General features: G+C 35.4%; 1 long non-coding RNA gene across 1 annotated transcript; it reads right to left on the bottom strand.

The window, feature by feature from the left end:
• Positions 1–9,949: 9,949 nt before the first annotated feature.
• LOC125489962 lies at positions 9,950–10,950 on the bottom strand. The gene is made up of 2 exons (XR_007267366.1): positions 10,870–10,950; positions 9,950–10,529 (listed from the first exon to the last, which is right to left on the bottom strand). It is a non-coding gene; the product is annotated as an uncharacterized LOC125489962 (long non-coding RNA).
• Between the last annotated feature and the right edge of the window lie 887 nt (positions 10,951–11,837).

Here is an 11,837-nt window from a genome sequence, read left to right as displayed (position 1 = left end):
ATATAATATATTATATACCTTGTCAATCCGACAAACCGTCAAAGTTCCAATGAATGGATAGGCGGTTTGTTAGATTGACTTGGTACATAAGTGTATAGCTAATTAGCTACTTATGCATCTGTACTGTACTTAGTGCCAATTTCTCCATAGTCGGTTATCTAACCGACAGGGATTGATTTACAAATTAAACGACCTATATAAATTCATGACAGATGTGTCAAAAGTCAACCATTACTCCCTGGTTATGCTCTAACCGACTATGGAGAAATTGCCACTAAGTTTAAAAAAAATGAAAGTCAATGATTGAAATGAAAATACTTGAACAGCAAACAGAAGTGCCTATTTAAGTTTGCTTCAAAATTGCACAATTTTTAAAAGGTTTTCCCAACGTTTTTCCGACGCAATCAAACTTTTATCATTTAAGTTATTAACTGTTGCCTGTATTGCTGATAGTTGGCACGAGGTTTGGGGATAATTCTAGAACATTTAAAACAGTTTTTAGGGTTCCGTACCTCAAAAGTTAATAATAGTTTTTTTGTTTTCTACTATTTATGTATTAGTTCTTGTAAGTTAGATGTATGTTTTCCAATTACATATTATTATAATTAAAATAAATAACAAATACGTTCGAAATATTTCTTGCAAAGCTTCTGTTTATACGCAAGCCTTATTTTGATTAAGAGCTTAAAAGCACAGTACCACAGACAATTATTCAAAACTTTGGCACAACTTTAAAAATGAATTTTAATCATCTATACCAGCAATCCATAAATAATTTCTAGAACAATGAAAAGGAGATTGAAGTTAACGCCTTACTATAACCCGAGGTAACCGAGCCTTTCGCTTCTCAACTGTATTGTATAACAGCATTATTATAAAGACCAAACTCAACAAACGCTCTTATTCAGGCAAGCTGATCAATCCTAAAGTAGTATCAGCATCTTAAACAAGTTACATTCACAATCTGCAATATTATATTGATCCTAATTCTAATCCTAACTAATATTATAAATGCGAAAGTAACTGTGTCTGTCTGTCTGTTACTCTTTCACGCCAAAACTACTAGACGGATTTGAATGAAATTTGGTATACACATGGTCTAGACTCAGAGAAAGAACATACGCTACTGTTTATCCCGGAATTCCCACGGGAAAACTTTTTAAGGCGAAGCGAAGCTCGCGGGAACAGCTAGTAAAATAATAAATAATCGTAGCTATAAAGCTACGATTTATAGTTCTACCAGAGACGTGTCTATTTATCAACGGCAGTTTTACCCAGACCCTCTAGTACGGATTTTGCTATTTATGAAAACGAAAAAGGGTTACGTTTTCTCCTGTCAAAAGTCTCATGATAGTTTCCATTAGAGGCGCCACTTAGTATGCGAGAAAAGGTAAACTTTTATAGTTTTCGACAAACTATCAAACCTGTACTAGACCTGCAGTCTAATCTGGGACCCTATCGCGAAGTCAAATATTTAATTTTTTAACCGAATCATTGTCAAAACAAGTTTACGGTACACTGGACATCTTTATTTTGTGGGTGTAAATATTTTTTTCGTACCTTTTAAATATTTTACTACAAAAAAAGATAATATTATATTATATCAAAATAATATTTGTGTATCAATGTCTGCGAAGATATCACAGATTAGACGTCCCATTCTTGCCTCCCAATAGACGAAGAGTTGATAGATGTCCAGTACCCGGGGCAAAAAGTGCTTTTGCCAAGCGACACTACTCTTACCTAGCCCCCACTATTTACAATATATTTAACTCTATATACAAGGTGAAGACAGCTAGTAATAATGCAATAAAAAACATATTAATCGAGTGGCTGCGGACGTTTGACTATGAGGGTCTCGAGAATCTAATAAGCAAGAAGTTGTAGTGTCGTGCTTGTTTAACTTCTTTGCATACTTATATTGTATACATATTTAAGTAATTTCTTGTACTCACTTAGAAAAGCTCAGAACTGTTAGTTTGTTTTGTTATGTATAATTTTATAGAGAGTGCTGTTGTTCTTACCTATAATTAAAGTAAAGATAATTACATATACCTAAATTACATACAATCGCAAATTATTGTTATACCTACCACAAAATATTGTCAAAATGAGATTAAATTACTTTTTATTTAATTTTGCATGTATGCATGTTAATTATAATTAAACTAACAATATACTTTGTTAAATTGTTTAGTTACCATATTAATTACTTTTTATTATAATTAATTATTCATAGAGCGTCAAAACTTCTGTACAATTTCTGGGAAGGCACTGACTCCTGACATACAGGTGCTCCTAGTTTAGGAGTCAGGGCGTCACCATTTAAGTTAAGTTTTTATTGCACAATAAAATTATGTTTATGTTTATGTTTATGTTTATAACCTTACTAACCTAATCTGGTTGTTGATCTATAAATTTCAGTTCTCCATCGCACGTAGAATAGTCAGCCAAAGACTTTGAATAGACCCTCTTCCCTTCTTCAAAAAGCCTTGGAACGTACCTTAAAACTTTTTGTTCAAAGAAAGGGTTCAAATACTTCTAACAGTTCTGTTCCTTAGAGATTCTGTGAAACGTCTATTTCTTGGTAATAAGGAAGTGTTTTGATTGGCATCTCGGTAGTGCCTAGGGCTTCGTTTTAGCTTGGGAATTTTGTAAGTGAAGATTTTTTTTACATTATGTAGGTTCTTTCTTCTACGGTTTTCGGGGTTATTTGTATATGTTATTGTAAAATTAATTTTAGTTAGTAAAACAATTTTATAGTAAGTATGACGCTCCTTAGTTAATACTATACAAAAACAATAAACAGAATAACTCAATAAAAAACCAAACCTAAAAACCTACGACATACAACACTAAGGCCCTGTTTCCCAATGTTTGGTTAGTGGCTACCTGTGAGATAAAATACATGCACTCTCTGTTATAATTTTTTTGACAGTGACAACATGTATTTTACCTCACAGGTAGCCACTAACCAGACATTGTGAAAGAAGGCCTAATAAGATTTTGACAAGGCTGTACAAAATGTTCATGAGCTATGGCTAAGAACACACGGAGTAACATTACATAACCCCAACCGTAAAAAAACAACGAAAATTGATTGTCATTTGGAATCTACGCTACTACAGACAGATAAACGAACACGTTAAACTTATAACAGCCCTCTTTTTCTGTCGGTGTTTGAAAATAGACCAAACCAAAAGTGCAACATCATTAAATTAGCAGGAACCTAAATGTTACGCTGATTGTAAATTAGACGAGGAACAAAAGAAGCAAAAATTCTCAAAGGGAATGTTCATTCCGTTTCCTGAAATTCAAATTTCATGAAATTGTGGCAACAAAAAGTTTTGCAGTAACTTCCGTAATTAATCTTCCGCCATTTTGGATTCAGACGCTGACAACTGCGCCCAATACAGGGCATTTATTTATTCAGCAGCAAAATTAATAACGGGAAGCAATAAATTTGAAATTATATTTATGGTCCTGAGATTATTAAATAATTACGCCGGCACATCATTCATTCATCATGAACACGGCAAATCTAAGGTAAATGATAATTTGTAAATTAAACAATAGCACAATTATATCATATTTTTTTGTTAGTTAATAGTAATACATACTTATTTATAAAAAGGCGCGCTAATGTTTAACGGCACGTCTACGTTAGTGCCAATTTCTCCATAGTCGGTTATCTAACCGACAGGGATTTAATTATAAATTAAACGTCATCTCCATATAAAATTCATAACAGATGTGTCAAAAGTCAACCACTACTCCCTGGTTATGCTCTAACCGACTCTGGAGAAATTGGCACTTAAAGTCTGTTTTTAATCTCCGATACGAAATTGACAGATTCTGAACGATTCATCAACAGTCGATTGTTTCGCCATTAAGTGACGTGTCGTTATCGTTCTTCAAGCAGCAAAATCAACTGTTGATGGACCGTTCACATTTGATTTAAAAATAAAACTCGCAGCCAGTAAGCCTCTTAAGCTGCGTACACACCGGGCCTGCGTACATTCGTTGCTGCAATCTGCCCTGTATTATGTATGATAAATATCCATCGTTGGCATAACCGTTGGCGTTCGTTGGGCGTTCGTTGGCCCGGTGTGTACGCAGCTTAAGAGGCTTACTGGCTGCGAGTTTTATTTTTAAATCAAATGTGAACGGTCCATCAACAGTTGATTTTGCTGCTTGCTGTTCCTCCAAAGAATAATTACCGAAGATTCGACATCCTGCGAATATGCATTTCCAAGTATATTGAGCGTCCGTGAAATATAATCACTATGCACTACGAATTTAGCTCTTAGGCCAAACGAATTATGAGTGGAGGAATATCCAGAATGCTAGTCTGTCTGCTAGTGTACCTAAGTAGCCTCAAGTTAGAGCACAGTTCAACGCTTAGGCTAATTTGGTAGCCAACTTGAAAATTAAGTTACGTTCCGTTCTCATCTAATTACTTTGTCCCGTGGTCTTGCAGTGTTTAACTTGATGTCGGCGAGAAAATTTGCATTATTATTTTAAATGTCGTACATTTAAGTCATTTTGAGGTGCAAATGAGAAATTTCCAACGTTAAAACACTTAATTAGGGTTTAAAAATATTATATTATAATGACAAACAATTTTTGTGAAGGTTTATGATTCCAATTTGTACAGTTCTTATCAATTAAACAAACGGTATAACTGTTGTGAGTGACTTCACCACTTTTTACAGTGAGCGTCAACCTGGGCTAGCATGAAGCTAACATAGGGACGGAGCGCTTCTTTGTCGCCGCGTCGACGCCGTCTCGATGCCGCCTCGACTCTTGTGCAGTAGGCAGAGCGTCTTAGAGCACGCGAAGCATGATGTGAAGTGCACTATCGTTTGTTTTTGCTCCTCACAAACCACTGACATTTTCATTCTAGATGAGACGTTGATAGGCTTGCCCCCTACTATAAACTTAATACTGCTGAAAAATGGGAAAGTGTATCATTGCACTTACCTCTGCCCTTACAAAGAAGAACAGTAGAAGATGTATTTTGTTTGTTTGTTTGTACACACGGCAACGTTAAATGGTTGGCAGGGCACACTAACGTAGGTAGTGTATGTGTGTGTCAGCGACGTCGACGTTATTATTTAGTTCTGGGCAACCCACACATGGATATTGTAAGCATGTAGTTGTGCCAGTGACAATGATTCATTGTTTTTATGATATGAAGCAAAATTTTGCAATGAATTGTAATAGATTGAATGGCTCAGTTGGTATGATACAACACTTACAATAATCGGTATGGTGGTTCAAATCCCTCTGAACTTACAAGATTCCTTTTTTGTTTTTTTTTTATGGATATAATTTATTTTTTAATATGGCTAATAATAGTATTGTAGTATATACGAATAAAAGCAACACAGAAAGTAAATGAAACAAGTTATTAAGTGTTAAAATTACAAAATTTATTCTTGCCGTAACATAAACATTAAGGATGTTACGTTTTTGTTGTTTTTCGTTTTAAAACATAGTTGTAGTTTATATTAGTAAGCAAAATTTTCAATTAGCAGTTTTAAATCATAATAAACATCAGAAAAGGATGGACTGGCTGTTTTACTAAAGTAAATAGGCAAGTCATTAGTTATATGAATCAACATGTTAATTAGCTAGAAATAAGATAACTTATTCCAACCTCAGTAACAATAACATCATTAACACATTGGCTTACCCATAATTGTAAATAATAATAAGTATTTAACAAAATAACTAAAATCTTATACAAATGGAAAAATAAAAATTACTGAGCTAACCCCAATAACTATAATTTTCACCACTTTTTCGCCATAATATCTTACCATCCATCCTTGTCTGACTTAAAGGACTTTTCATCACTAAATATCACCACATTGTTGCACCAATCAAAGTTTAAAATAGTCAGTCGCAAAACGCACTCTGTTTCGACGATGCTGATCGGTTAGAGCAATTTTCTTCGTCGGCCTCCGACACCGCAACCCAGCAGCACGCAAGTGAACCCGTACGGTTTTTAGGGATAGATTATGTGTTGTGGCCGTAGAACGGGTGCTGCAGAACGGATCAGCGCTATGTGCAGCTTCGATTTCTCGATGGCGTGGTGATGCATCCGTATAGACGACTACTGTCTACATGTCCCGCATCTGCGTATCGGTGAACCCATAATTGAACACTTCTCCTCTGCAAACAAAAAAAACAAATACTTAGCTTATACAAATACAAATATTCTAACAGTCAAATAAAATATTTACAATTCTATGTTACTTACCGTTAAACGTCTTGCGATTTCACTAATTGTAATGTTTTTGTTCATATAAATACGATTATCTCCGCCTTTTTGAACATGGTTAAGTGACTTTCCATACTGACTGCGAAGAGTAATTAATTAAATTGACAAATCACAAAGTGAATCACTTTGCAGACGCAGAGGTGAATTGTCACTAAAACTAAAAACAAATTTCGTTTATTCATATTGTATGAGGGTAGAATGGTTTTAATTCTCAAATGAAGAACGAATCATATATTTTTGGCGAAGAGAAATAGTCGACAGCTATGCAGCTTGTAGTCATTTGTCAGTTTCAAATATATTAATTTTATACTTAACAGCGTTTAAATTAACGCAAAATTTGAATTAAGTAAAATAAAAATAACCATCCGTGGACTCGAACTCACGACCTATGTTTCATTAGACTAACATTCTACCAATGAGCTACGAAGTGTATAGACACAAGTAGTGAAATTTTGCTTCACATCAATTTTATAACTGTTTCACTAACACTACCGGTTGATATTTTTATGTCACAGCTGGTATACGGGCGTTTGCCTACGCACAAACTCGTTTGTGTTGTTGTGTGTGTGTGTGTGTGGTTTGTTACTGGTGTGTAAACCGATTTCTGCGTTTATGCACACATAGACAACGTTAGTGTGCACACATACACTACGTTAGTGTGCCCTGCCAACCATTTGACGTTTCCGTGTGTACGTAGAATATTATACGTAATAATGGAATAGTAATATCATAAAGGCTAAAAGTGGAACATATCTTTTGAAACTTACCTGCTTTGAGTTCGAGACGAAGTTTCAGTTTGCTTCGACGACACCCACACACTCTCACACATACACTTACACAACACGCACACGTACTTAATATTATGTGTGTAGAATATAGAAGGAAATAATCAATTTATTTCATTTTTCTAGTGTCTAAATTTATTATAGACTAGCTGTTCCCGCGCGCTTCGCTTCACCTTAAAAAGTTTTCCCGTGGGAATTCCGGGATAAAAAGTAGCCTATGTTCTTTCCCACGGTGTATACCGTATGTATACCAAATTTCATTCAAATCCGTTCAGTAGTTTTGGCGTGAAAGAGTAACAGACAGACAGACAGACAGACAGACAGACACAGTTACTTTCACATTTATAATATTATATAAGTAAGGATAAGTAATTCAAGCGACTGGGAATGGGATCAAGCGAATGGGACTTTCTCCTACGGATAGACAGAAAAAAACCAAAAACAGAATTTTATTCGAATAAAAAAAAATTACAGACTTGAAAATCGTAAAACAAAACAACTACTTCGCACGTCACCGTGAACCGACCAGTCCAGTATCATCTGACTTTAATAAATACACCACGTTACAAAGTCACGATTTATACTCACAGACCAACTTAAATTTACCTTCTAAACCTTCAAAAATGTACCCTACACCTCAGACTATAAGGTGTCGTCACGGTGACCGTTAAGTTGGTTCGTTTGTGGGCTTTAATCAACTGCTGGATTTAAGTTAATGAGCTCTTTGCATGTTAAATGCAGGTCTGATGACTAGTATTTGTATCTCAGTTGTTTGGGAAGCCGAGGATTTTCGGTTTTAAGTTATTGGGGCTTCGTGGTCGGGGTTTAATTAACGTTTTGTGCGGTGGGACGGTGAAGAGTCAATTATTGTTTTATTTTTATTTTTCTGCTTCTTTTTGTTATCATGTAAATAATTATTGACTTAAGCTGGGCTAGAGTTTGGCTACGTGGTAAGAGTATTATACCTTAGTAGTGAGTATTTTAGCTTACCATTTCGGCTTCAATGGCTGACAGCCTATTGCATTGAACGTGATTAGGTAATCACGATGCAACGGTATCTGCTACACGTTACGTCATCAGTCGTAGCAAACCGTAGCGCTACGCCATCAGTCGTAGCAAACCGTAGCGCTACGCCATCAGTCGTAGCAAACCGTAGCGCCACGGCATCAGTCGAGGTCTGTGAATATAGCAGCAGAAACTAGCAGCAATTTTTGTATGGCCAAAAAAAGGCATTTGTAGCAAAATTCTGTTAGCACTACATGCTAGAGAATATATCAATGAACTTATAGACATATATCACATTTACCAACGTGCTCCGGGAGATGAATTACGTCACAATTACTTTACGGCGTGGCGTGCGCCTTATAAAGTGCAGCTAGCAGCAGTTACCAGTTTTGCTAAACTGCTAGCTGCGTGTCCTAAGGCGCGGGTGTGTGACGATGACGTCATGTCATCCAAAATCGCTGCTGGCTGGCAGCGATTTTAATAACGCCGAAGTAATTGTAATGTAATTAATCTCTGGGAGCACGCTGTTAAATGTTTTGTATGCCCATAAGTTCATTGCAGTGTCCTCTATCATGTAGTGCTAAGCGTATCGTGTAGAATTGGTATTTTTCTTAATAATTATGAAAAAATAGTCGCCCATATAGGAAAATTTTATGTTAATCAAGTTAAAACTTGATAAGAACTAAATCTACCACTCACCGAGTGTATGTAATGGATAGACGATGGTATATAGATCGTAGCAATAACTACTTTACATACGTACATGGTCAAGGGACTTCAAAATAATGAATTAAATTGTAAGTAACTGAAAAATAGTCAGGCTAGGAAAGAATGTGAAGGAGTTTTTCACTGATTCAATTATCAGTACCGTGGTCTAGTTGGTTAAGAGATCTATACGTTTGTCCTTATCAGTCGTTGGTTCGCGACACACCGCGGATCTTTCTTTTGTTTTATGTTATTAGTGTGAAGCGTTTTTCTTTTTGTATTTTATTTATTTTGATAGTGTAAAGCGTTTTTCTTCTTTTATTTTATTGTGATAGTGTGCAGTGTTTTGGGATTTAACGTTTAATGTTTTTGATGGATGTTCGACATGTTAAACTGCTCAACATTAAATTTAATTTTGCTAATGGGTGCAGATAGGAAAATATTATGTTTTGTAAATAAAGTTAAACCTTGATAAGAATAAAAATCAGCAAGCTGGGTGTGTACAAACTTAATTATATATTAAGTATAACTCATAGGTGACACATCTCATAAAAGCGCCATCTATATACATTTTAATTAACTATCTTGTACTCTTTAATACATATTATGTGTAAAATGACGCAGACGCAATGATAATTAGCATTAGGCCTAACCTACGTATTTGATGATGAATTGATGACGCATCATGATGCTATGAACTACTAAGTGTATCAATAAACATCAAAATCAACTATACCGTATGACAACTTACGTTGAAATAATAATTACATTTAAGTATTATATATTGATCCAGTAGCTAGTTAAAATAATTTTATTTATCAGTGTATGTAAATAAAAGTTACCGAGACAAAATGTTTTTATATTGTTCAAATCCACATTAGAAACTACATCAGCATATTAAATTATTTTTATTTTATTGCGATGAGTGTTGTTGCACGCTACTGACCAACAGATGGCGTTACTGGTATCGTAAATGGTGTATTTAGAGATATTTACTTCTCGACGAGAGAGACCAATCTTCAAGGGATTTGAGTTGACGTGCAACCCACCCTAAGTGTAGTCAGAGATATAAGGGTGTATTGCATGATGAATCGAAAGCAAACATATACTTGCACATTCCTTCAACATCCCTCAAATTGTAAGTTGTTAAATTAAACACATTTTATACACATTCACTTTATATTTATTTAAACAACAAATTAATCACAGTTTGTTTATTTAAGTCTCTTTCCTAGAATAACCAAATTACCTAAGTATATGTTTTCTAAAGTCAGATATCCACTGCTGACTAAATCATCTTGGAAAACAACAAAGCTTTAATAAAACTAATAATATTAATGATAAAAGCCTTATTTCCCATATAAGTCTTTGAGTATTCTCATAATCATTCAGTAACAATCAAGTTATTACATAATTAGAACTATTCCTCCTTTTTCTCAAGAGCCTAGAAAAAAGTATATAACTTAGGTACCATGTTGATGCATTTAAAGACATGTTTTTGTTATATTAAGTAGGATTCATTAATGAATTACGATTAGGAATACTATCTACATTTTTCCACAACTCAAGTCCTGCTTCTATGAATGCCATTCATCTGGCATTGTGGGCCTAATTTACAGCAGTTTGTGTATTTCTTGCTGCAGCTACCATTTCCATGGTGTCCGCCTTCTTGCTATCGCATTGTATCTGCTCGCGCTGCAAAACCATCATGTCTCCTTTGGCTTCAGCCTCTGCGCTGGGAGTTCCTGAAATTTGTTAAGAAAGATGTTTAATGGATGTAACTATATAGGTATTCTATAATGTACTTTTTAATTTCTATGAATATAGGGGTATGTATCATCATCATCAGTCAATATTCATCCACTGCTGGACATAGGCCCCTCATAGAGGGTATGTATAATTTGTATTTTTAATACTCATGGCGCCCTTTTTTTGACTGGAGTGGGAGTAGGGCTGCAGCTCTCTTCATTCTCAGTAGAATCTGAATAAGGCAAAAATGAATAAAGTTTTTTGTTATCTATACTAAGGCTTATATCTATCCAGTGCCTATAACACTTTTATTCATTAATAATTATACACACTTACACATAATTTCAATTCCGTCGGGCAAAGCACTATTTGTAGCAACAGCATCAGCATTAGTCACAGTGGCGGTGCGGCATTGTCATCACCAAGGGGAAGCACCCTGTAATTAAAAGGGTAGCACCAAATTATTACCCTATCATTAATAGTCATAGAAAGCAGCCCGCTTTAACAACTTTCTAAAGGCCCCCATTCACGGGCGTACCAAATCAGCGTGTGAATGGGTGGGTGCGTGCGGCTCGCGGTAGAGAAATAGGTTATGTGCCTTGTGTATAATGCCATAAATAGCTTTGTCAGTAGTAATTCTAAATCAATTCGACATAAGTAAATAAATTTCATATTAGGTACAATACCTTCTGAGTATTGCAATCTTTATATTCAAACCATCTAGGTATATTGATACTTACTTTGGATCTTCTTCTTCTTTTAGTGCCTCTCCACTACTGGAGGTTGGCAGTCAGCTCTGCATACTCCTCTCTATTCTTCGCCAAGCGCATCAGCTGTTCTACGCTGACCACTCCCGTCCATTCTCTTACGTTACGGAGCCACGACTTTCTCCTTCTGCCCACACGTCTTTTCCCCTCTACCTTGCCCATCACAATGACCTGAAGAAGTCTGTATCGATCGTGTCTGAGCACATGTCCAAGATAGCTTGTCTTCTTCAGTTTTATGGTCAAGGTGAGTTCTCGGGATCTTCCGACGCGTCGCAGAACTTCTTCGTTCGTCACTTTATGGACCCAACTTATCCTCAACATTTTTCTTACTTTGGATACTTAAAAGAAACTTCTTGAGACTTTTTCAGTTCAAACAGTTCAGACAATTTCGGCTAAAGTTTTCAACAGAAAAAAGAAAATAGTAACTGTCAAAAGTGACAAGACTTACACACATACATGGTTTTTTTCTTCAACGTTGAATAAAAAAGTCGTTCCTCGATACTTGATAAGATTAATATCGATTTTAAATCCCACAAA

The sequence above is a fragment of the Plutella xylostella genome, chromosome 19, assembly GCF_932276165.1.
Source record: "Plutella xylostella chromosome 19, ilPluXylo3.1, whole genome shotgun sequence".
Classification (NCBI taxonomy): Eukaryota; Metazoa; Arthropoda; class Insecta; order Lepidoptera; family Plutellidae; genus Plutella; species Plutella xylostella.
Note: the sequence above shows the minus strand (reverse complement) of the source record. Positions and strands in the feature narration are given on the sequence as shown.